The following is a 23,407-nucleotide window of genomic DNA, read 5'->3' as shown; positions in this document are numbered from 1 at the left end:
CTTGGCATTCTGGCTGAGAAACATTTCTGACTTAAGCTACGGTCTGGGATGGGGTCTTTTCCTTTATGTGTATCATAATGCTGCTGTTCACAAAGTGATCACTATTATTACATTGTTGTTAGAGGAATATCAGGTGGGCTTCTTAGGTGGCCTACTCGGTTTCTACGCAAAATATCCATAAAACGTCTTTTGGATACACAATATCGTCTAAATGGTTCAAATGGCTCTGAACACTATGGGACTTAACATCTGAGGTCATCAGCCCCCAAGAACTTAGAACTACTTAAACCTAACTAACTTAAGGACATTACACACATACATGCCCGAAGCAGGATTCGAACCTGCGACCGTAGCAGTCGCGCAGTTCCGGACTGAAGCGCCTAGAACCGCTCAGCCACCGCAGCTGGCCAGGATCGTCTAAATCGCGCCAAAACAATTCACTAGTATTTGGTGGCGACTGCACATCATGCCTTATTTTCTTCTGGACCGACGTATTGAGCCCATATTCAGCAACCCCAAAACACTGAAAACCGAAGTCGGCCGACAGCAATCCCTGTTAAGAATTGTCGAATGGAAGTCAGGAAGGAAAATATCCCGTCTTCTCGTAAGTGCTAGGGCGCCTTATTACAGTGCGGAAGAGTTACGGCCTGCGGAAGACAAACACGACAGCGGAATTGTTTGGTTACCGTGCTCCTGCAGCAAAGCCGCAGCGGAAAGGAGGTATACTCCGTAATGAGCGCCATCACGCGATTGCAGAAGCCACCTTTGCAAAGTAGCAGCGCTGTCTGGAGGTCACAGCAGCTGGTCAAGTTTCTGAAGTCGTGGAAACTGCGACGCATTTAACTGCCGTCTGGAAAGTTGGTGTGTTTCATGGACAAAGGAGGGGTATAATACATAAATTAAACCGGCTGTCTAGTATGTTCCGAGACTGATTTTATTCCTGGTTTATAATCGACCTTAGTGCAGTAACTACGGAGGCAGCTTGGGCTAGCAAATACGGATATGCATTCGACCAGTCAATTATGAGCAGGAAGTGACAAGTAGTGGACGTCTGGCCGTAATGCGTCAACGCCTGATTTTACAAATCCGCAAATCACAATAGAGCAACATCTCTAAATGATGTGCCCAAGAGTTTCTTCAGAATGTTATGGGAAAGAGGAAAATGTGTGTAAAACTTGTCCCTAACACCTTGACTCCCAAACTGCCTCGACTTCATTGAAATGCAAAACGTAGACAGTTCGTTTCATCACGGGTGAAACTTTGTTGCTATCAATACGAACCTACCACAAGGCGACAGAGTACAGAAATTCACATGAAGTGTCAACGCTTTGACGATATAACAGACATTCAAGATGATGTGACTGGCGAGCTGAACAATATCCCAAAGAACATTTCTGACACTTTCACGCCGGTTATGAATGTCCTATGCGTTGAGATCAAGTGAGGGGACACTATGTAGAACAAAGGAAACATTGAAACCATCATCTTAATTTTTCTCTGTCTATCGTTATTCCAGTCTTGAGATGTTTTGGACTGGCGAGGTATGATCGAGATGGTCTGCATAATGATATATTTAATATTATCGCACCGATTAATAGTATGAAACCGTATTTGTATACTGCCAAACCCCACAACCACGCAAACATAAATAAATAAAATCGAATTAGGTGAGATGCAACTGAAAGGTAAAGAACTTGGGAATTAAATTAATAAAGGAAAAACTCTAAATTAATATACCTTCCCATATGTCGAGTGACATGCCGCGTGATACAGATGCTCATCGGTACATGATTACGAAAGTATGAGAAAGTTATCTCAACCGAACTCTTACCATTTCTACACTACAAGTTCAACATTCCCCAAGACATCCTTTTTCTCATCACCGCTACTTAGCTTTAGAATGAGATAAATCTGTGTCGTTGTCGACTACTGTCTGGTGTCCTTTGCCGCCTCTGAGCTTTTGCCCATTCAAAATGGTTCAAATGGCTCTGAGCACTATGCGACTCAGCTTCTGAGGTCATCAGTCGCCTAGAACTTAGAACTAATTAAACCTAACTAACCTAAGGACATCACACACATCCATGCCCGAGGCAGGATGCGAACCTGCGACCGTAGCGGTCACGCGGTTCCAGACTGAAGCGCCTTTAACCGCACGGCCACACCGGCCGGCTTGCCCATTCACAGTTGCTCCTTAAACAGCATTTAGCAGAGGAGTGCATTCTAATTTCATGTACTGGTTACAACTGAATCCTGCTCCTGTTTTTCATTACTCTCACACATGCACACAGAGAAGGTTCAAATTTCAAATAATCCAACAAAACTACAAGCCAAGCAACAGAAGCATTTCAAGATTTTAAACACGACGGCGCTTCAGCAACTGTGCATGCAAGATCTTCAATGGATTGGAAATAACAGCCAAACAGTTGCAAAATACAGGTGTATTAAACTTTGACCATGGTTTTGACAGTTTTAAAACTGCCTTCTTCAGAAGGTATTGTACCTGTTAACAAATACTACGACGTTGTGTGTGGAACACGGATGGTATCATTATAATAAGTGACGATTTCAAACATGGCTGCGCTTCAGCAACTGTGCATAATGTATTTTAAATGGCGGTTAAGTGGATGACACGCACATGTACCAGACAGAAGCAACGACTGCCACATAAGCCACAGATAACATGTGATTCTATGTGAATATGTTTCACTAAAATTATTTGTAAACGTATCTTGCAATTTTTCTTATTGTAATGAAACCATCTCTGTTCTGTACACAGTGTCGTAATATTTGATAATAGGTAAAATACCTTCCGAAGAAGACAGTTTTAAAACTGTCGAAACCATAGTCAGGGTTTAATAAACCTGAATTTTCCAAGCAGTCGACTGTTATTTCCAACCCATAGAAGCACATCTATTTGTAGCAGAATCGTAGAACACACTTTAGGATCAAACATTAAAATCTACTTAGAAAGAGAGAACCTTCTTCATGGAGATCAGAGTCGTTGCCGATGATGTGAAATTAAACTTATGATATCCTTAGTGCCATGTATAAAGGAAAACGGGTTGGTATAATGGTTGTAGAGTAGCTATTGGTTCAGTAGAAAAGTGATGCCTTTTAAGGAAATTACCTGGTGAGCCAAAAAACCATTAACGTTTACAAATGCACCAATTCACTGATTAATCTAGGTAAAGAGATAAAACTTGACCCCAAATTCCCACAATGACATGGGATTTTATTGAAACGAAAAACTAGTGCAAAAACCGGCCAACAGATGGCGATGGACAGCAACATGTCAGTGATGCTCTATGAAAACCGTGTATCAAATGAACTGTAGTGAGAGAGGGAGGCAGTTGCGCCAGCAGTCGCAGCATGTTGACTTCACCAGAAAAAGTACTCGTAGCGAAGCTTTACTATGATAATGGGGAATTCGCTACTGCAGCTTTACAATCCTATCGTCATAAGAAGAGTGTTCCAGTGGGTAAATGTCCTGTGACAAGTGTGGCTGTGAAGAACATAATCACCAGGTTCGAAGCCACGTGTTGTTTAAACGATCGGCCCATTAGTGGACGACAAGACACAAATGCCACTACTGCTCAGATAGTTCAGGAAAATATGGAGACTTCAGCGGGTTCGTCTCTGCATGGTGATGTCGGCGCTCGTGCAGTCGCACGTCACACCGGCATTCCAAGCACTACTTTTAGGGAGCAGTAAGTTGTACCCTCCTATGCCATCCGTACAAAATCCAGCGTAATCATGAACTGATTACGTGAAGCGGAGAGCGTTTGCGGTGTGAGCGCTTCAAAAATTGAGGGAAGATGACTGGTTGCCGAACGCATTGTCGACCGACGAAGCGCACTTTACTCTCCGAGGGTCTATCAACACCCATAACTGCATGATTTGAGCTACTGAAAATCCTATAACTATGGTGGAAATCCCACTGCATGTCGAGAAAGTCACATTGTGGCGTGAATTTACCACATCAATCGTCATCGTGTTCTTTATCTTCCAGGAAACGGAGGGTGCTGCTTTTCAAACTGTCAGCGTGACGGATGCGAGGTATGCCGATATGGCGCAGAATCGCATCATTCCTAGCCTGGCAGAAAATCCTGCTGGAAGGTACGACTTTTATCCAAGATGGCGATCCACCCAATATTGCTACACATGTGAAGGATTCTTGTGCACATCGTTTGGTGAGGATCGCGTGCTGAACTGCCACTTCCGTCAAGCTTGGTCTCCCAGGTCCCCAGACACCAATCCGTCTGATTACTGGTTGTGGGGTTACCTGACTTCGCAGATCTACCGAAATCGTCTGGCCTCGTTAGAGGTGCTGAAATACTGGACTGTAGGGTTAGTTAGTGCTTTCGTATGACATGAATTGTCATTTTTGGCCTTGAATGAGATTTTCACTCTGCAGCAGAGTGTGCGCTGATATGAAACTTCCTGGCAGATTAAAACTGTGTGCCCGACCGAGACTCGAACTCGAGACCTATGCCTTTCGCGGGCAAGTGCTCTACCATCTGAGCTACCGAAGCACGACTCACGCCCGGTACTCACAGCTTTACTTCTGCCAGTACCTCGTCTCCTACCTTCCAAACTTTACAGAAGCTCTCCTGCGAACCTTGCAGAACTAGCACTCCCAAAAGAAAGGATATTGCGGAGACATGGCTTAGCCACAGCCTGAGGGATGTTTCCAGAATGAGATTTTCAGTCTGCAGCGGAGTGTGCGCTGATATGAAATTTCCTGGCAGATTAAAACTGTGTGCCCGACCGAGACTCGAACTCGAGACCTTTGCCTTTAGCGGGCAAGTGCTCTACCATCTGAGCTACCGAAGCACGACTCACGCCCGGTACTGAGAGCTTTACTTTTGCCAGTACCTCTGGTAGAGCACTTGCCCGCGAAAGGCAAAGGTCTCGAGTTCGAGTATTGGTCGAGCACACAGTTTTAATCTGCCAAGAAGTTTCATTTTTGGCCTTGTTGGGCGCTTTTCAGGGTTTCAATCAAACCGATTATCATTTCAAGCATGTGTGTCAATTTTTACCTGTCTACCTACTTTATACCGTGAAGCATTAAATTTTCAAATGTTGACGGACTTCTGGGTCCTCGTGTACACTGATCAGCCAGAACATTACAACGACATACCTAAAACCCGGTATGTCCAGCTTTGGCACGGATAACAGCAGCGAGTCGTGGCATGGAAGCAATGAGGCCTTGGTAGGTCGTTGGAGGGCGCTAGCACCACATCTGCACACACAAGTCGCCCAATTCCCGTAAATACCGGAAAGGGGCGACGAACTCTGACACCACGTTCCATTCACAGCCCGAATGTGTTCGATCGTATTCAGATTTGGCCAGCTGGTTCACCAAGTTCATCAATAGAAACGTGCTGCTATGTTCCTCAAACCACTCCATCACAATCGATCACAATCGTGATCTTCTGACATGGCGCATTATCTTATTAAAAATGCATCTGCCATCGGTAACATGATAGTTATGAAGGTGTGTAGGTAGTCTACAAGCAGTGTACGATACTCCTTGGCGTCACGGTGCCTTGCAAGAGCTGCGCCCACGGATGCCCACGTGAATGTACCACAGAGCATAATGGAGCCGCCACCAGCTTGTCTCCGTCCCGCAGTACAGGTGTCAAGGAGCTGTTCCCCTGAAAGATTACGGATTCGCGTCCTCCCATCGGCATGATGGGATTCATCAGTGCTCTGCCACTCTGCCAACGTCCAGTACAGACGGTCACGTGCCCGTTTCAGTCGTAGTTGCCTATGCCGTGGTGTTAACACTGGCACACTTGTACTCTGCCCAGCATTAAAGTCTGATGCTAGTTCCGCAATAGTTCGCTGCCTGTCCTGTTTTACCAGTCTGCACAGCCTAGGACGTTTGACATCTGTAATGGTCGCCCTGAAGACACTAAACACAGCACTCCTCGAACACCGGACAAGTCGTGCAGTTTCCGAAATTCTCGTGCCGAGTCTCCGGGTGATTACTATCTGTTCTCGGTCAAACTCAGATACACCCATTCCACACATGGACAACATATTCACTGATACTACATGCACCATGTGTGTGTCTGACAAACAGTCATTTTTCGCCAAATGATGATGCTATCGCCTGGAAGGGTTTATATCTATTGTATGTCGGTGGCTTATTATTATAGATTCCTATGAGATATCTAACCAAGACTACGTCTGGGTCGAAAATTTCTAACAGGCACGATGTAATCGTCATCCTTGATTGAGAGCCACCTACAGACAGTTTCGTACCCAAGTGGACCCTTATAAGACCGTCGCTTTTTGTGTTATACATTAACCGCCTATCGGATAGTAACTTACTGTTTGCGTTCTAAGGCTTTTTGCAGACGGTTGAGGTATCTGGGAGCAAATTCTGTCTGGTTAAAACTGCGTTACGTAATGTAGTGCCAGTATATCTCGACGCAGTATCAGTCTGGTTCAAGGACTGGTAACAGGCGCTTAGTGTACAGAAATGCAATGCTCTGCACATCACGAAAAGTAATATCCCTTAATTAAATGATTAATGAGTCACAATTCGAGTCATCTTATGCAAATTTTGGGGAGTATCAATGTGTAGAGGTATGATGAGGAACGACCATATAAGATCAATTCCAGGTAAAGCACGTGGCATTGGCAGGACACTGGAAACTCCAGCTTGGGCACAGAAAACGTACTGTAACATATTATTTCCTCGCCCATGCATGAGAAGAGGATTTTGTTCTCCTTGAACATAACGGACCTGTCTAATCCTCCTAAACGGGTGGTGATCGGAGTCGACCAAGCTGATTTATAGGAACGAGAAATTTCCTCACGATGTCTGGTGTTTTGCAACATCTGTGGCAAACTGCAAGGCGTCCTGCCAGGATGCAGCACCTTGCAGAAGCTTCATTTGTAGGAGTGAGGAGCGCTCGACGGAAACTCCTACATTCTCGCCCTGACTCGGACTGGCTGAAAGGCGTCAGTGTTAAATAATGCTGTGGGCCATATTTGGAACTCATAAAGTGAAGGCGTCGTCCGTCCGCCGTCGTGGAGTCTAAACTTTGTGGGCCCTCTGCCGTGCTGGTGATGTTTTTGTAGCGCATTTCACAACCCTGCGAAGAGGGATCCCTCGTGGACAACCGAGTTACTTCGTAAGAGTTCCTCAAAGTATGTTCCTGTGCACAGTCGTAAGCTTTTGGTGATCTAGGAGAGAGAGTGTTGCTTCAAGTTAGCATGCAAGGGCTCGGTAGCCAGATCCCTTACATCAGATAGCGAGCCTTTAGTTAGCTGGGCAGAGGTGTTTCAGTGAACGCGAAGGACTTGGGAATGTTCAGCAGAGTAATGATTTTGACTGACACTTTCCCTATTAACTTTATACTGTATTTCTGTTTCATTGAAGTGGAGATTACAGGATGGAGCTGCTAGTAGTCAGTTGGAGGCAGTGTACTGAAATGTTAGCAATGAATATATTCTAGCCCAGTGGTCAGAACTCGGAACGTTTTCTGAAATTGCAGGGCTTTTAATTATTGACTTTGGAGGTGCGAAAATTTTAATCCCGTCTAGCACGTCAAAGTGAGATTGGCGACCCTTATTTCCATTGATTTGGCAGTTTAGTAGAGCAGATAATTAATCTAGGTTCACCAGTAAACGTTTCTGATTAAATATGCGGAGCAGTTCGTCGCGTGATTTGTGTCGCCTACCTCGCACTGCCAAGAGTGCGTGGGTTCCGGCCGCGCCCGCGGATGTGATACCGCGCTACGCCTCGGGAGCTCGGACCAACGGACGAGATGAATCTTTCATTATGTCCCGTACTTCAATGCCGCTCAAGCATATGAAACCTGTATCCAGCCGGACTAAGAGGAGACATCGAGTGTGTACCAAGAAGCGCTGCGGGAATGATTGAAACTTCCTGGCAGATTAAAACTGTGAGCCGGACCGAGACTAGAACTCAGGGCCTTTGCCTTTCGCGGGCAAGTGCTGTAACATCTGAGCTACCCAAGCACGACTCGCAGGTTCGCAGAAGAGCTTCTGTGAAGTCTGGAAGGTAGAAGACGAGGTACTGACAGAACTGAAGCTGTGAGGACGGGTCGCGAGTCGTGCTTGGGTAGCTCACGGGGTAGAGCACTTGCCCGCGAATGGCAAAGGTCCCGAGTTCGAGTCTCGGTCCGGCACACAGTTTTAATCTGCCAAGAAGTTTCATATCAGCGTACACTCCGCTGCAAAGTGAAAATCTCAGTCTGGTCACAAGGTTGTCTGACGGACAAGAGAGTGTAACAGAAATCTTGTAAAATCTTAACCGGCAGACACTCTAAGTTTGACGCCGTACATCTCGCGAAAACCTACATAGGCAGCTTCAAGAATCTTATTGCAGGACAGAAAACTTCGAATATTCTTAAGCACTCGACGTGTCTATCCCGTACGGATCTTGCAGAAAGAATCTTGCAAAATAACAGCTCGCACAGAGACGTACAAACAGCAATTTTTCCGACACTTTATCCACGAGTCTTTATAAATGGTACAAATCAAGTTACCCTCTGCCAAGTACTACATATTGATTCGCAAAGTATAGATGCAGATACAAAAATTTTATACTGTAAGATATCGTAATCCACTTTATCGATGTATGGGAAGTGCAGTCCTATAATGAACTCTGTGTCTACATATGCATTCATCCAGTGTGCCGCTGAAATTACCTATCGATTTCCATAATGATTTCCGTAGTTTCCTTACATTTTAAACTGACGAAATCTTCTCGGGTTATTAACCGAGTTATTGCCGGCCGAGGTGGCCGAGCGGTTCTAGGCGCTACAGTCTGGAACCGCGCGACCGCTGCGGTCGCAGGTTCGAATCCTGCCTCGGGCATGGATGTGTGTGATGTCCTTAGGTTAGTTAGGTTTAAGTAGTTCTAAGTTCTACGGGACTGATGACCTCAGATGTTAAGTCCCATAGTGCTCAGAGCCATTATTAACCGAGTTATGTCGTTGTGTTGTCACTACGTTTCGGCAAGTTTGCAATACGGCGTATTCGAGCAAAGTTTCGGGTTGGTGTGCAGTTCGTTGAGCCTCTGGAAAGTAGACTTCACTGCTTGACGCCCATCACGTGTCTCCAGGAGACATGTTCTGTGCGGTAACAGGAGGGAGGGGGTGGGGGAGGCCAGGTGCACAGTGGATGATGAGCGGTTGCTCGGTGGTGTGAAGGGTTTTCCGGTTGTCGAATCCAGGGTATTGCCTGTTTATTTGTCACGGCGTGTCTTTGGCACGCTACTGACCCATCCGTCGGGTCCTCGGCAAAGGAGCGCTGTCCAGCGACTGTAAAGGAAGGAACTTCGCCTGATAATTATTTACAGGAAACTCGTCGAAACGTTGCGACAACATGATGACATGACTCGGCTGCTAGCTCGAGAAGCTGTCATCATTAAATTCGATGAGGAAGCCTGCTTTCCCGTATAAAATTTCAACTGAATGATGATCTGGTTCCTGTGACTAGTTCACTGCGTGTATCTTTCGCTCTGGAACGAGAGACCGTCTTAACGTTGTTATCCTTAACCGTTCTTCCTTCATAATCTCTGGAGGACAATGCTCTGAGGAAGCGGTCAAAGCACTGGAATGGTAGTGGGTTACTATTCCAACAGACTTGACGAATATACCGCTGGTAACAGACATGACGAACGTCCCTCTGGTTCATGTCGAAACACAATAGATAATTCTGTCAATAATTCGTCGAAAACACACGTGCTAGGTTTTAACTGCCAATATTCGCTAGATGATACCCGACAGAAAAGATGTGAAAACGGTATCTCTCACGTGCCGCCCGTAAATAACAAATAGATATGATATATATTTTTATATAACAAATAGATAGCTTAAGATATCACTACCTAGCAGTGTTTCAGTAAGTACGCATGATTAAAAAGTTCTGCAGTTTTACGTACTATCTTCACAGTGGTTGTTGGACAAGACCATCTTTTCAAGGCTGTGCTAGAAACAGAAATCGAACATTAGCTAAAATGCTAATCTTTCCTTCTTCGTTTTAATTTGTGTTAGTTGTCTGAAATACATCGTTATCACTACAGTTCGAACAGATTTAATAAAGAGATTGCCTACGCTATGCTTGTCCTTCCTCTTGTAGAATATTGCTGCAAGGTATGGGATGCCTACCAGACAGGACTGACAGGAGGAGATAGAAAAAGTTCAAAGAATGGCAGCTCGTTTTGTATTGTAGCGAAATAGGGGCGAGTGTGTTGTGGATATGATATGTAAGTTGAGGTCGCAGCCATTAAAACAAAGACGTTATTCGTTGCGGCAAAATCATTTTGCGAAATTTCAGTCGCCAACTTACTCCTCCGAAAGCCCGCCCGGTTAGTCGGGGGGTCTAACGCACTGCTTTCCGGGTGGGAAGGCGTGCCGGTCCCTGGCACGAATCCGCCCGGTGGATTAGTGTCGAGGTCCGGTGCGCCGGCCGGTCTATGGATGGTTTGTAAGGCGGTTTTCCATCTGCCTCGATGGATGCGGGCTGGTTCCGCTTATTCCGCCTCAGTTACACTATGTCGGCGATTGCTGTGCAAACACTATTCCACGTAAGCATACACAATAATTACTCTACCACGCAAACATCATGGTTACACTCATCTGCTGTGAGACATTCCCGGAGGGGGGGGGGGCGGAAGGGGGGAGGATTCCACTGGGGGCCGAACCGCACAATAACCCTGGGTTCGGTGTGGGGCGGCGGTGGGATGAGTGGACTGTTGTAGCCTGTTGTGCGGTTGTGAACCACTGAGGGCTACAGCGGGGACGAAGCCTCTCCGCCGTTTCTAGGTCCCCGGTTCCAAACAATACAATACTCCTCCGAATGAGAAAAGATTTTATTGACGACCACTTATACAGAGAGAAACGATCATTTATCAAAATAAGAGAAATCAGAGCCCGCACGGAAAGAATTAAATGTTCATTTTTCGTGCGCATTGTTCGAAAGTGGAACTATGGAGAATTACATTGAAGGTAGCTCGATGAACCCTCTGCCAGGCTCTTGAGTGTGTATTGCAGAGTAGTCACGTAGATGTAGATCTGATTCACCCCAGATGCCTTTCCATTGTTATTCGATTTTGGTTCATTTTCTATTTCGTGAGCACTTATCTCAATATTTACCATTTCGGTGTTCTTGTGATGACTGAAAGCAAGAAATGCATTAAGATGTACCGCAGTGGAGCAATTTCGGACCACCGAGTTCAGTATTTCGGCCATCTCTCTGTCATCTCCCGATCTGGTGTCAGAGTGGCCTTTTAGCGTGAACGTTTCCTCAGGTCCACAGAGACCATTGGAACTTAGTAAAACATTGCACTTCCAGCTATGATAATTCATATTAGTCATTCCTACAGCTGGCACGTGTGTCGGTGTCGAAATATAAGCTACCGGTTGAGTTGGCGCTGTGCGGAAGACAGTGGTTTAGTATTATAGGTGCACGAGGTTCGAATCTGTGTCTGAGCAATCACATCAAGATTTGATGTAGTATTGCTAAACCAAACATGGTGAACAGCCGAACTGTTTCTTTGAAAAAGGGAGCCGGTTATTATCTGTTCCACAGTTTTCCATAGTTTTGCAGCCTCTCCCCGATGCTATTCAATCTGTATATTGGGCAGGCAGTAAAGGAAACAAGAGAAAAGTTCGGAGTAGGTATTACAATCCATGGAGAAGAAATAAAAACTTTGAGGTTCGCCGATGACATTGTAATTCTATCAGAGACAGCAAAGGACTTGGAATAGCAGTTGAACGGAATGGATAGTGCCTTGAAAGGAGGGTATAAGATGAACATCAACAAAAGCAAAACGAGGCTAATGGATTGTAGTCGAATTAAGTCGGATGATGCTGAGGGAATTAGATTAGGAAATGAGACACTTAAAGTAGTAAAGGAGTTTTGCTATTTGGGGAGCAAAATAAGTGATGATGATCGAAGTAGGCAGGATATAACATGTAGACTGCCAATGGCAAGGAAAGCGTTTTTGAAGAAGAGAAATTTGTTAACATCGAGAATTCATTTAAGTGTCAGGAAGTCGTATGGAGTGTAGCCATGTATGGATGTGAAACATGGACGATACATAGTTTAGACAAGAAGAGAACAGAAGCTTTCGAAATATGGTGCTACAGAAGAATGCTGAAGATTAGATGGGTAGATCACATAACTAATGATGAGGTATTGAATAGAATTGGGGAGAAGAGGAGTTTGTGGCACAACTTTACTGGAAGAAGGGATCGGTTGCTAGGACATGTTGTGAGGCATCAAGGGATCACCAATTTAGTACTGGAGGGCAGCGTGGAGGGTAAAAATCGTAGAGGGAGACCAAGAGATGAATACGCTAAGCAGATTCAGAAGGATGTAGGCTGCAATAGGTACTGGGAGATGAAGAAGCTTGCACAGGATAGAGTAGCATGGAGTGCTGCATCAAACCAGTCTCAGGATTGAAGACCACAACAACAACAGTTTTCCAACCCGAATGTCGCTAATGACTTCACTGTCAATGGGGTGTTAAATTACGATCCGCCATCTTTGTGGCCAGACAACGATTAGGTGCCTCTTACATTCCAGGGGGTATGTTTCAAAGATCTGATGTATTTTAAACTCACTTTTGAAGAAAAAGGCAACGGCTTTGCCGCAGTGGATACACCGGTTCCCGTCAGATCGCCGAAGTTAAGCGCTGTCGGGCATGGCCAGAACATGGATGGGTGACCATCCGGATTGCCATGCGCTGTTGCCATTTTTCGGAGTGCACTCAGCCTCGTGATGCCAATTGAGGAGCTACTCGACCGAACACTAGCGGCTCCGGTTGAAACGTCCCCTTACAACAATTATACATGACTGTGCTTAAACTGACACAATATTTTTAGCGCAACGCAATCTGACTTTCAAAAATCCCTACAAAAGAATGGCCCTGACTAACGTTAATCTATACGTTTCACAAATCACTTACCTCACCAAAAATCTTCGTTACTCGAACTACTGCAATACAGCGAGCGCCGCTACTGCCAGCTAAATAAAAGATTCAAACCACGGAAGGCACTAAGTACTGATAGGCATAGTTAGCAAATGAAAGATTTTAGTAGAGAACAAACAATGTATTTACCTCAATAGTGTTCAAAAGTCATAATGTATATAGCAGTTCATGATATCCAGTATTACAAATTTCAAAACTCCGCCATCTCTCTCCTCACATCCACCACTGCTGGCGGCTCACCTCCAACTGCGCAACGCTACGCGCTGTTAACAGCCAACAGCCCGACACTACAATGGCAGACAACAATGCAAACTAGCACACAGCACTGCCAGTGATTTTCATACAGAGCGTTACGTGGTGTTACCAATAAGAAAACCTAAACAGCCTACTTACATAGTCCCATGCTCCCCACAAAAAATTTTACAAATTGTTTTGGGCACTGGCCAATACAGATTTGAAAAAAATTTTCATAATTACAGTAAGAAAAATATTAAATGTACACACTTATTAATAGAATGTTGGTCAAAAGCTAAAATTTTCTCACAGCCCATAAAGACAGTCCTGATCATTCATCACAGTTAAACTGCCGTTTCTTTTCTCAAAGTCTGAGCAGTAAAACACAATGCACATGGGAGTAGTGGATTTCCATGCAGTCTTGAAGAAGTAGTGTTGTCCTTCCAATGGAAAGACAGTGCTGACTCTTGACATGCAGACAGGTAATGGGCCACAACAGAGCATACCCACAACAGAGTCATTCGACGTTTTGAAGAATACTGGTAGGTAGGTAGAGATTACGGTATTGGTGGGCCACCAGAGGTGCAGACCCACTGCAGTCCTTGTAGAAATAATGGTACTGGTGAGTCAGCAAAGGTGTATACCCACTGTAGTCCTTGTAGAGACGGCCAGCAGCCATCTGTTGTGACTGTGCAGGTGCACAATCACCATTGAAGAGTCTTGCGGATAATATAGCAAGTCCATAACCACCACTTGTGCACTCACAAAGTTTTTGGAATTGTCCTTAGAACCAGCAATGCTGTTATCCAGTTCCTTGCTGAATTATTAACACACGTGCAAACACTAACAGTCCCTACTTCTCACATATTGTCCATATACTATGACCAACAAAAACGTGTGCTTTGAAATGGAACTTACAAGTGGAATGGAACTTACAAGTTAATAATATGATGAACTGGTGTCAATTACAATTTTATAATATAAGAATACAATTACAAAGGTACAAAATACATCATTAAAGAACATAACAATACAGATAACATTTGTAGTACAAGCTTTACAAAAGAATCGAAATAACATATACATCAGTGTTACAGGAATTATGACATGAGTACATACACAAAAGATCAGAATAACTTTCGAAACATCAACTTCACACATGAGCATTAAAACAGAACAGAATAAATAATGTCTAAACATCTTTACAAAGAAAATAATATATTATCAGAAAAATTCTACAACATAACTCTTATTATCTAAACACATTAAGACAGGAAAAACACAAATTCACATAGTGTAATAACACAAAAATACAGGACAGGGTTTGTTTTCAGTGTGACATTTGGTACTGCAGTCCACCCCAAAACTTCATTCCATATATCTTTCCTCTTATTTCATCATTTGTTTCCACCAAAAAAATTCTATCCAAGCATGCTTTCTGTATTTATATGTTCACACATTTCTTACCTCATTATTCATTTTCCATTATCTTACCTCATCATTTATTTCCAAGAAAATCCTACCTAAACCTGTTGTCCCTAAACCCTACTTTTTTTGTTCATATCCTCTTTCAAAATACTTCTTTTTGGCCAAACCATTTTCTTATAACTTCTCAATGCATTTCTTCCAATTCATCACAACTTGTTCTCTTATATGGCCTACCACATCTTAAGCTAACTTAAATCTACTGAGCTCAGATGCTTAACTAAGGGACGAGGCAATGCAGCAGCGCAAAACAATTAACACAAACAGCAATGACAAAAAATGCAGTTTTGCAAAGCAAGCAGCATTATAGAAATTAGCAAAGCAATTGCAATATAACAACTAATATAAGGCAATGTGCAGCAAACAAGAAAAATAAATCAGTAGTAAAACTGCCTTAACAGAGTAATACAAAGTGAAATTCAGTAGCACTATGCCTGGCAAACAGCAGCAGCAAATGCAATAACTTATATCTAAACATGACATAGCTCAAGCAGAAAAAATATTACATTAAAGACAACAATACAGACAAGGGAAATGTATATTCACATCTTAATGTCTATGTAATTAAAGTGGTGCACCACAAGAAGTTATTCTACCAAAAAAATTACCAAGTAGTTGAAAAGAAAATTCCGTATGCAATTCCTGTGAAGGGAAATGTCTTTTTATGCTCTTTCGTTTTTTTGAATAAATCATAAAATTATTTACTGGATCTGTAGGCATAAAATATTTATATTAGTACATATATTAAATTTTATTTTAACCAATGCTGCTGCAGCTAGAAACTTGATATTAAACAAAATGAGTAAATAAATACATAAAGCATGCCATATGTCATTTCCCTCAACTAGCAAGGCAATAGCCGTGAAATGTTTCTCATCGTTTCATTAGGCATTTTAGAAAAATATCATAAATTAAGAGCTCCACAGTATAATCATATGTTTTCAAGTTTGAGTGTGTCGTATTTGCGATGCTTTCTACAAAGGGAAGTCAATAGCGAGGATAATGGCCTCCCTTTTTATTTCTACCTGTGCCTCTGAAAAGGCACACACTAATGGCTTTTTCTCCAGGCAGGATGCATAGCTGGACGCCCACGACGCATTACGTGCAGGTCACTCAACTTTCTTACCAAAATATTTACGACAGCAGTTTCCGCTACAGTGACAGTCTCATACAAAAATATTTCACAGGTCAAGAATTTGCATTACAAAGCTGTAGAAACAAAATCCTATTGATATAACAGTGTCCAAAAAATTTTCTTCGGCATTGTAATACATTCATGCATTTACATACGTTTCATAACTCTTAAAGTACGATTCCTGGTTTCCAACAACCTTTTCCACAAACCAGAGTCCCTAACCACTACTCATTATTCCTTACCTTATTTGTCGACACTTCTTCAATATTTCATCATAACAGATACGTAGCATCATCAAATAACTCATACAGCATCAGCTTATTGATCATAAACATACCGCAACAGCATAATACACATAGGCATCGTAATAACAACATCATAACACCTCAGTCAACTCTCAAAATCGTCGTAGCTTCCTCCAATAATTTCAAAACCTAAAAGAAATTCTCTGCTCATGTCAAAAGTGTCATCTGCCTCAAACGTACTTTAAAAATCGTGATCCCATACCAAATATATCATTCAAAGCTCTCATAATATCACAATGGGTCCGAAAAATATGAACGGTTCACAAAGTACAGAGAAAATACAATTTCGTAAGTGTGAAGTAATCCAACTCTGTAATTGCGTAAACATGTGTCACTGACGTAATAAAAAAGTTTGTCTCTCTCAGTTAAATGATCAGATAGCTGTGTAATTATGTGTTAGAGAAATATGGTACCGATGTGTAAAGTTGTGTAAGCAAATACCATATTAGCTAGGGCTCCTTGTGATTGCCAAACACATGGTACACAAAGTAAACGTGTACCCCCCTGAGGATTAATGTAATTATACCCTCAGGTGTTACAGATTACAGCAATGGAATGAAATGTATCATGGAAAACCTTTGTATCATTGTACTTCAAATATCTTTAAAAATAAATGATTTAAGTACAAAATTAATCACTCAAATATGTGTCCTGTAGCGCTAAATGTGCGTCTTGCTGTAAGATAATCTCTGTGGAAGTGTCGTAGTTATTGTCCTCCGAAAGCTAAGTTCTGCAGAAGCCAATGTACTTACCTCATGATAAACAAAAGTGAATGCTTTGCGTATAGATATCTTAGTTATTATGCTTATTGCCGTGATGAAGAAAGTACTGTGCTGTAACGTATTGTTGTGCTACAGAAAAGGCTGTCTCATTGTAGCTATATCACAAAAGTTACTACCAAAATATGTTTTACTTTCCAGAATAATTCAGAAAAACTGTGCAGATATAAAACAGAAACACCGCAAATGCAACATTGTAAATTGTCACTCATTAGTAGTGTCGTGATAACATCGTGTAGCTGTCACATAAACTAACCACTGTGTCATCTGGTATCTCACAGAAAGTACTTTAAATCCAGAATGTATTTTCAAGTAAACCAAAATGTTGCATTAAAATCTCATTAGCAGTACCAGTATGTGTTCTAAGTATGTAAGTCATTATGTAATCGTGCAACTAACAAGCAAGAATGCACAAATAACAACACTGTGTCGTCTGCTCACTATAACAATGCATTTGTAATTTCTGTTTAAAAATGGTCCCCAGGTTCTAGGCTGGATAGTTAACTTCAAAACATTGTTGCATGTTAACAGTTTCTCAGTGTGAGAAATTGTACTAGTAGCGTGAAGTGATAAGTTTTATGGCAAAGACAAACTTAAAAAGCAGATTAATTTCAATAAAAGGTTTTACATTTGAAATGTGGTACAATCTTTTACTCTTCATAGTACTCAAGAGTTTCAGCTTGAACGCAATTATCATGCAGTATACGTCGGTAAAGGACACTGGAATTTTTCTCAAGGTTAGCGTCTATGTTATTTTTCTCTGAGCCAGCCGGCGCACATGGCTGCCTGCGGCGCGAGTCATTGTCTGTCTCTTTGTTGGCGCGTGTTGTTATTGGGATTAGGAGACCTAACTTCTACAAATTCACCTTGACGAGAAGGCCCTGCCCTGTTTGAAGCTCGCCAGTTCTGATGGAATTCAGGTCTGTCGTTTTGTCGGTAGTTTACATAGTTTCTTGTTTGTCAGTCATGTGGTGGAGAATTTCTCCCGGAATCGTAACTGCGTGGTGGACCATTGCGTTTGAAGTTATTCTGTCTCCCTTGATAATAATTATTTTGGTTCCCATATTGTCTGTTTCTATGATTGTCTCTGTCATATTCATTACTACGGAAATGCGATCTTTCTCTGTAACTATTACTCTGCCAGTGGTTGTCATATGGGTGGTGTCTGTTTTGGTCACGATTTACGTTGTAAGAATAGCCTTGTCCAGTTATTATTTCTGTCATCGCGGAATTGCGACGGATGTGACCTGTAATTGTTGTGTTCCTGTCTTCGCGTCCCACGATTGTCAGTGTCGATTTCCAATTCTTGTAACAGTCCCTGAAAAGCTTCAATGTCGTCTTTGCATCGTCCTGCCAACATAATATGTCGTAAATGTTCAGGCAATTTGATTAAGCAAATGCGGATGGGTTCTGAGTGGCTGTATGGGTTTGAAAGATACTGATTCTTATGCAACATGTCTTCAAAATATTTCACAAGACTGGAAAATTCAGATTGTTCAAAACGTTTCATCATTATGATGCTATGTTTTACTCGGTCTTGTGTAGCTAGAGACCAATACGCTGAGAGGAAGGCATGATAAAATTCTCCTTCACTGTGACAATCGTGAATGACCGATCGCATTCTTACAGCTGGTTCATTCTCTAACTAGCCACACATAAATTCTAATCTGTGTTGTAATGACCAGTTGGGAGGAAAACAATGAGAGAATTGATGAAGCCACGCTTGTGGATGAATGTCGTTGCCAGAATTCTTAAATGTTTTGCATTTACGTGTAGTAATGAACAGCTTATAGTCGAAATCATCGTGTCGGCGAGTCGCACATTGCTCATTGTTACTTCGTTTCGGCGGTTCCATCTCAAAATCCAATGCGCCTTGCCAATTTCTTTCATAATTTCCGAAGTGTCCTGTGTTATTATTTTGTGCTTGTTCCATATTTCTATGTCCCTCTTCCCGTACTGGAGCGCGAGTGTCCTCTGAAATATGTAATTCTTGTATTACCTGCGTCAACTGATCTTGTACTTCCCGGATTTCTCTTTTGTACTGTGTATTGATTTGATTTTGATTTTGTTTGAATTTTCTAATTTGTTCATACTCTTCTGTGTCAGTAAAGGCTACAGGTCTTGTGTCATTCAGATCATCATCTACCTTTGTAGATAAATTATTTAGCTGATCCGAAAGTTCAACTACTTTCTCTGATAATGAACTGATTTCCTCCATGTGTCTTTCTGAACCAATTTTCAGAGTATCTACTGTGTCCTTCAAGTTTTCTTGAGTTTTTGCAAGTTGCATAACCGAATCGGTAGATGCAACTGAGTCAATTTTAGCTTACAAAGTCTCATGATTTTCATGAACAATAGTTTGCAGTTCTTTTATGGCTGCTTCGTGATTCTGTAATGCATTTTCATGCCGCGAAAAAATAGGTTGGAAATGCTCACAAATTTGTGTTTTTACGTCATTACAGACTTTTTGACATTTCGATTCAATGTTATGTAACTCAGTAGTTAAATCTTCACGTGTTTGTTCAAGCTTATGTTCCACTGAATCTAATTTTAGAAGCTTTTGTTCCATTGCGTCTAACTGTTGCTGTGTTTGTCTCTGGTGTTGTTCCATTGTGTCTAACTTTTGAAGATTTTGTTCCATTTTGTCTAAATTTTGAAGATTTTGTTCCATTGTGTCTAACTTTTGAAGCTTTTGCTGTGTTTGTCTCTGATTTTGTTCCATTTGTTGCATTAGCTGTAATAACAATGCATTAGTGTCTGGAATATGTTCCTCTACGCTTTTCGGCAGTGCATTTGCACCGGCAACATTCACATTTTGACAAGCAGAAAATGTGTCTTGACTTATTTGAGAAAACGGCGAGGACCCAAAACCTAAGTCTACAGTATTTGCAATATTGTGTTTTGTCAATTCGGATTCCTGAGGTGAGCTGTTGCCGAGCGAGTGATCGATAATGCTTCCCTGTTCACTAATTATTTCACTGCCTACGCCATTGTTTGCCGCCCGCTCCATTTCCCTATGCACAGTTACCAAATTACTATGTTGAACATTAGTTAATTCATTACACGGTAGCGCTAACACACTACTTTCGTCTTCACTGTCATTTCTCAGTTTACTTTGGAGCCTAGTGTTACTTTTTTCACACGCCATTATTGTCACAATATTTCACACAATAACACAGAAAAGCACAATTTGAAGAGCAAAAATAAGAGAACACATTAACATAGCACTGAAACTAATATCTAGTTAATTGCAAGCGCAGCTGCGAAATACTTGGTGCAAATCTACATGGATGCCACAACTGTTTTACTGTACAACAATGAAAGACTGCAACTACAAAGGAGATTCTCTCTACAATTACGCGCTAGCAATAAACAATAGCTACACTAATTACACAAACTACAAGGAAAAAATCAGAAGATTCCAGAGAGGTATCCTCGGCTAAGGGTCGACATATGAAACGTCCCCTTAGAACAATTATACATGACTGTGCTTAAACTGACACAATATTTTTAGCGCAACGCAATCTGACTTTCAAAAATCCCTACAAAAGAATGGCCCTGACTAACGTTAACCTATATGTTTCACAAATCACTTAGCTCACCAAAAATCTTCGTTACTCGAACTACTGCAATACAGCGAGCGCCGCTACTGCCAGCTAAATAAAAGATTCAAACTACGGAAGGCACTAACTACTGATAGGCATAGTTAGCAAATGAAAGATTTTAATAGAGAACAAACAATGTGTTTACCTCAATAGTGTTCAAAAGTCATAATGTATATAGCAGTTCATGATATCCAGTATTATTAATTTCAAAACTCCGCCATCTCTCTCCTCACATCCACCACTGCTGGCGGCTCACCTCCAACTGCGCAACGCTACGCGCTGTTAACAGCCAACAGCCCGACACTACAATGGCAGACAACAATGCAAACTAGCGACAGACTGCACACAGCACAGCCAGTGATTTTCATACAGAGCGTTACGTGGCGTTATCAATACGAAAACCTAAACAGCCTACTTACACGGTCAAAGAAAACCATCTTAACGACCGGGAGAGCGGTGTGCTTACCACACGCCCTTCCTATCCACATCCTCGGCTGAGGATTACACGGCGGTCGGATGGTCCCGATGGGCCACTTGTGGCGTGAAGACGGAGTGCTTTTTCAAGGAAAAGCTGCAAAGATCTGCTGATGCTTCCAACATGTCTGCTTGTTCATCGCCATTTAGTTTGTGTTAATAATCGAGCTAGACAAGATAGTTACTGATTACGGAAAACAATACATTGACGCCGACATAAACCATAGAAAGAAATTGATAATTTAAAGCAATACTGACAACAGATTAAAAATGGCTCTGAGCACTATGGGACTTAACTGATGTGGTCATCAGTCCCCTAGAACTGAGAACCACTTAAACCTAACTAACCTAAGGACATCACACACATCCATGCCCGAGGTACGCTTCGACAACAGATTCATCCTTAACTTATCACACAATTAAGGAATTCGTGACTCGCAGATTTCAATGATTTTACACAGTTACAGGTCAGAGTAGAGGAAGTAAAATGAATGTAAATGTCGTGTGACTAGGGCCTCCCGTCGAGGAGTCAAGCAGCATATTGCTCCGTCCTACGTATACCTCGCGAAGAAACCATGAGGATAAAATCAGAGACATTAGAGCCCACACAGAGGCATACCGATAATCTTTCTTTCCACAAACAATACGAGACTGGAATAGAAGGGAGAACCGATAGAGGTACTCAAGGTACCCTCCGCCACACACCGTCAGGTGGCTTGCGGAGTGTGGATGTAGATGTAGACCGTTCGTCAGGTGCAAGTCTTTCGATTCGACGCCACTTCGGTGACTTGCGCGTCGATGGGGATTAAATGATGATGATTAGGACAACACAACACCCAGTTCATGAGCGGAGAAAATCTCCGACCTAGCAGGGAATCGAACCCTTAGGAGTGACATTCTGTCACACTGACCACTCAGCTACCAGGGGCGGAAGAGTAGAGGAAGTGTAAAGACGTAAAATAAGAAGGTATATGCAAATGCAAAAATATTGAGGATAAATCTATACAGCGTACCCCGTCAGCCCATAAAGTTTAGTGACACGATGAATTCTGACAAGAGTGTATTGAAGTCTTGTATGATGGGAAGGTACTATCTCTAGATGTAGCAGGGGAGGATGTGGAAGTTGATGTGGGCGAAGTAGACGATCCAGCAACGTGCTCATGGCTTTACAGCGCAATGAAAGCTCTGAAGTCTAAACGAGTCAGTAGGAGTTTACGAGATACTTTCAGAGTTCCTAAAATCGGTAGCAGGTTGAGGAATTGAAAGGTTGTGTTACTGTCAAAAATGTATGACACTTGTGACTTACCATCGGTTTTGGAAAAGCGTTATCATAGCATTAATAAAAATGGTACCTGCGGCTGTATGAGGAAACTATTGAAGGATAATTCTAATACGAAATTATTGGTGCAACCCACCTAACTTCTCAGTTTGGCTTCTTCAGAGTCATCTAGTTATCAATGGCTGGTTGATTTTTTAATATTTTGATGTGTTAACACGAGTTTTTATTCGAAATTCAGTCAAATGCTAATGAAGGAGAACTTTTCCGTGGTTCAGTTTGATCTTAACTGATTTAATTATTAATAAACTTAAAAATTAAGGGACTGAGATTTACTACTTACAGGCGAGCAGTAGATTTGCTTTCTACCCGACCATTGAGTACGATTCGTTAGTTGAAAACAGGTAGAAATCTTTCAGCGGTTGAACATAATAAAGTTCATAAAGTGTTTCAGCTGTCAGATAGTTTCCCATATTTATAAAAATAGACACCAAAGGCAGTCGCTGAGTGAAGAGATGCTGTGGCTGACTCTAAGTGTTTTTGTTCATGTCCCACAAACTAAATTACAAATCGAAATTCGTCTATGTATTTTACTTGAAAAATAATTCCAATCCAAATGTTTAGAAATTCATACAATTCAGATGTCTGAGACGTACTATCAGCAGTTACTCGTTTTATATATTGCGCTATTGCAATTACAGAGAGAGGTCCACATCCCCACAGTACAGTGGCCGACTTTAAGTTGACAACTGTTAAGCTTCTGTAATTTCGACAGGATTTTAAACGAGGAATTTTCCTATTCATTAATGTTCAATAATTCGTACATGCCTGACATTAATTAAGTTGCCAGATTTACGTAAGTGTGAGCTGCTCATTTCATTCTCTTTTCGTTACTGAAGTCAGATGTCGCTACAAAGCTGATTATATATGTCATGAATTTATTTACAATAATGTAAAGACAAGTTTTACTAAAGCAGGTATTTATGAGCCTACTTACAGTAGTAAGTCATGTAAGTCATATAAGAGCAGCCATACTTCAATGTTTACAACATATTACCACTGTTGTTCGACCGGCACATCGAAGAAGCAGTGGAGAAAGTGAAAGAAAATTTAGAACGATGAATTTAACTGC

At 42.0% G+C, this 23,407-nt stretch overlaps 1 pseudogene; it reads left to right on the top strand.

Moving 5' to 3' along the window:
* The first annotated feature begins 12,627 nt into the window (after window positions 1-12,627).
* On the top strand, window positions 12,628-12,745 carry LOC126089517 (5S ribosomal RNA; annotated as a pseudogene).
* The last annotated feature ends 10,662 nt before the right edge of the window (window positions 12,746-23,407 follow it).

Source organism: Schistocerca cancellata, chromosome 6 (genome assembly GCF_023864275.1).
Source record: "Schistocerca cancellata isolate TAMUIC-IGC-003103 chromosome 6, iqSchCanc2.1, whole genome shotgun sequence".
Lineage (NCBI taxonomy): Eukaryota > Metazoa > Arthropoda > Insecta > Orthoptera > Acrididae > Schistocerca > Schistocerca cancellata.
This window is presented reverse-complemented; position numbering and strand designations above follow the sequence as displayed.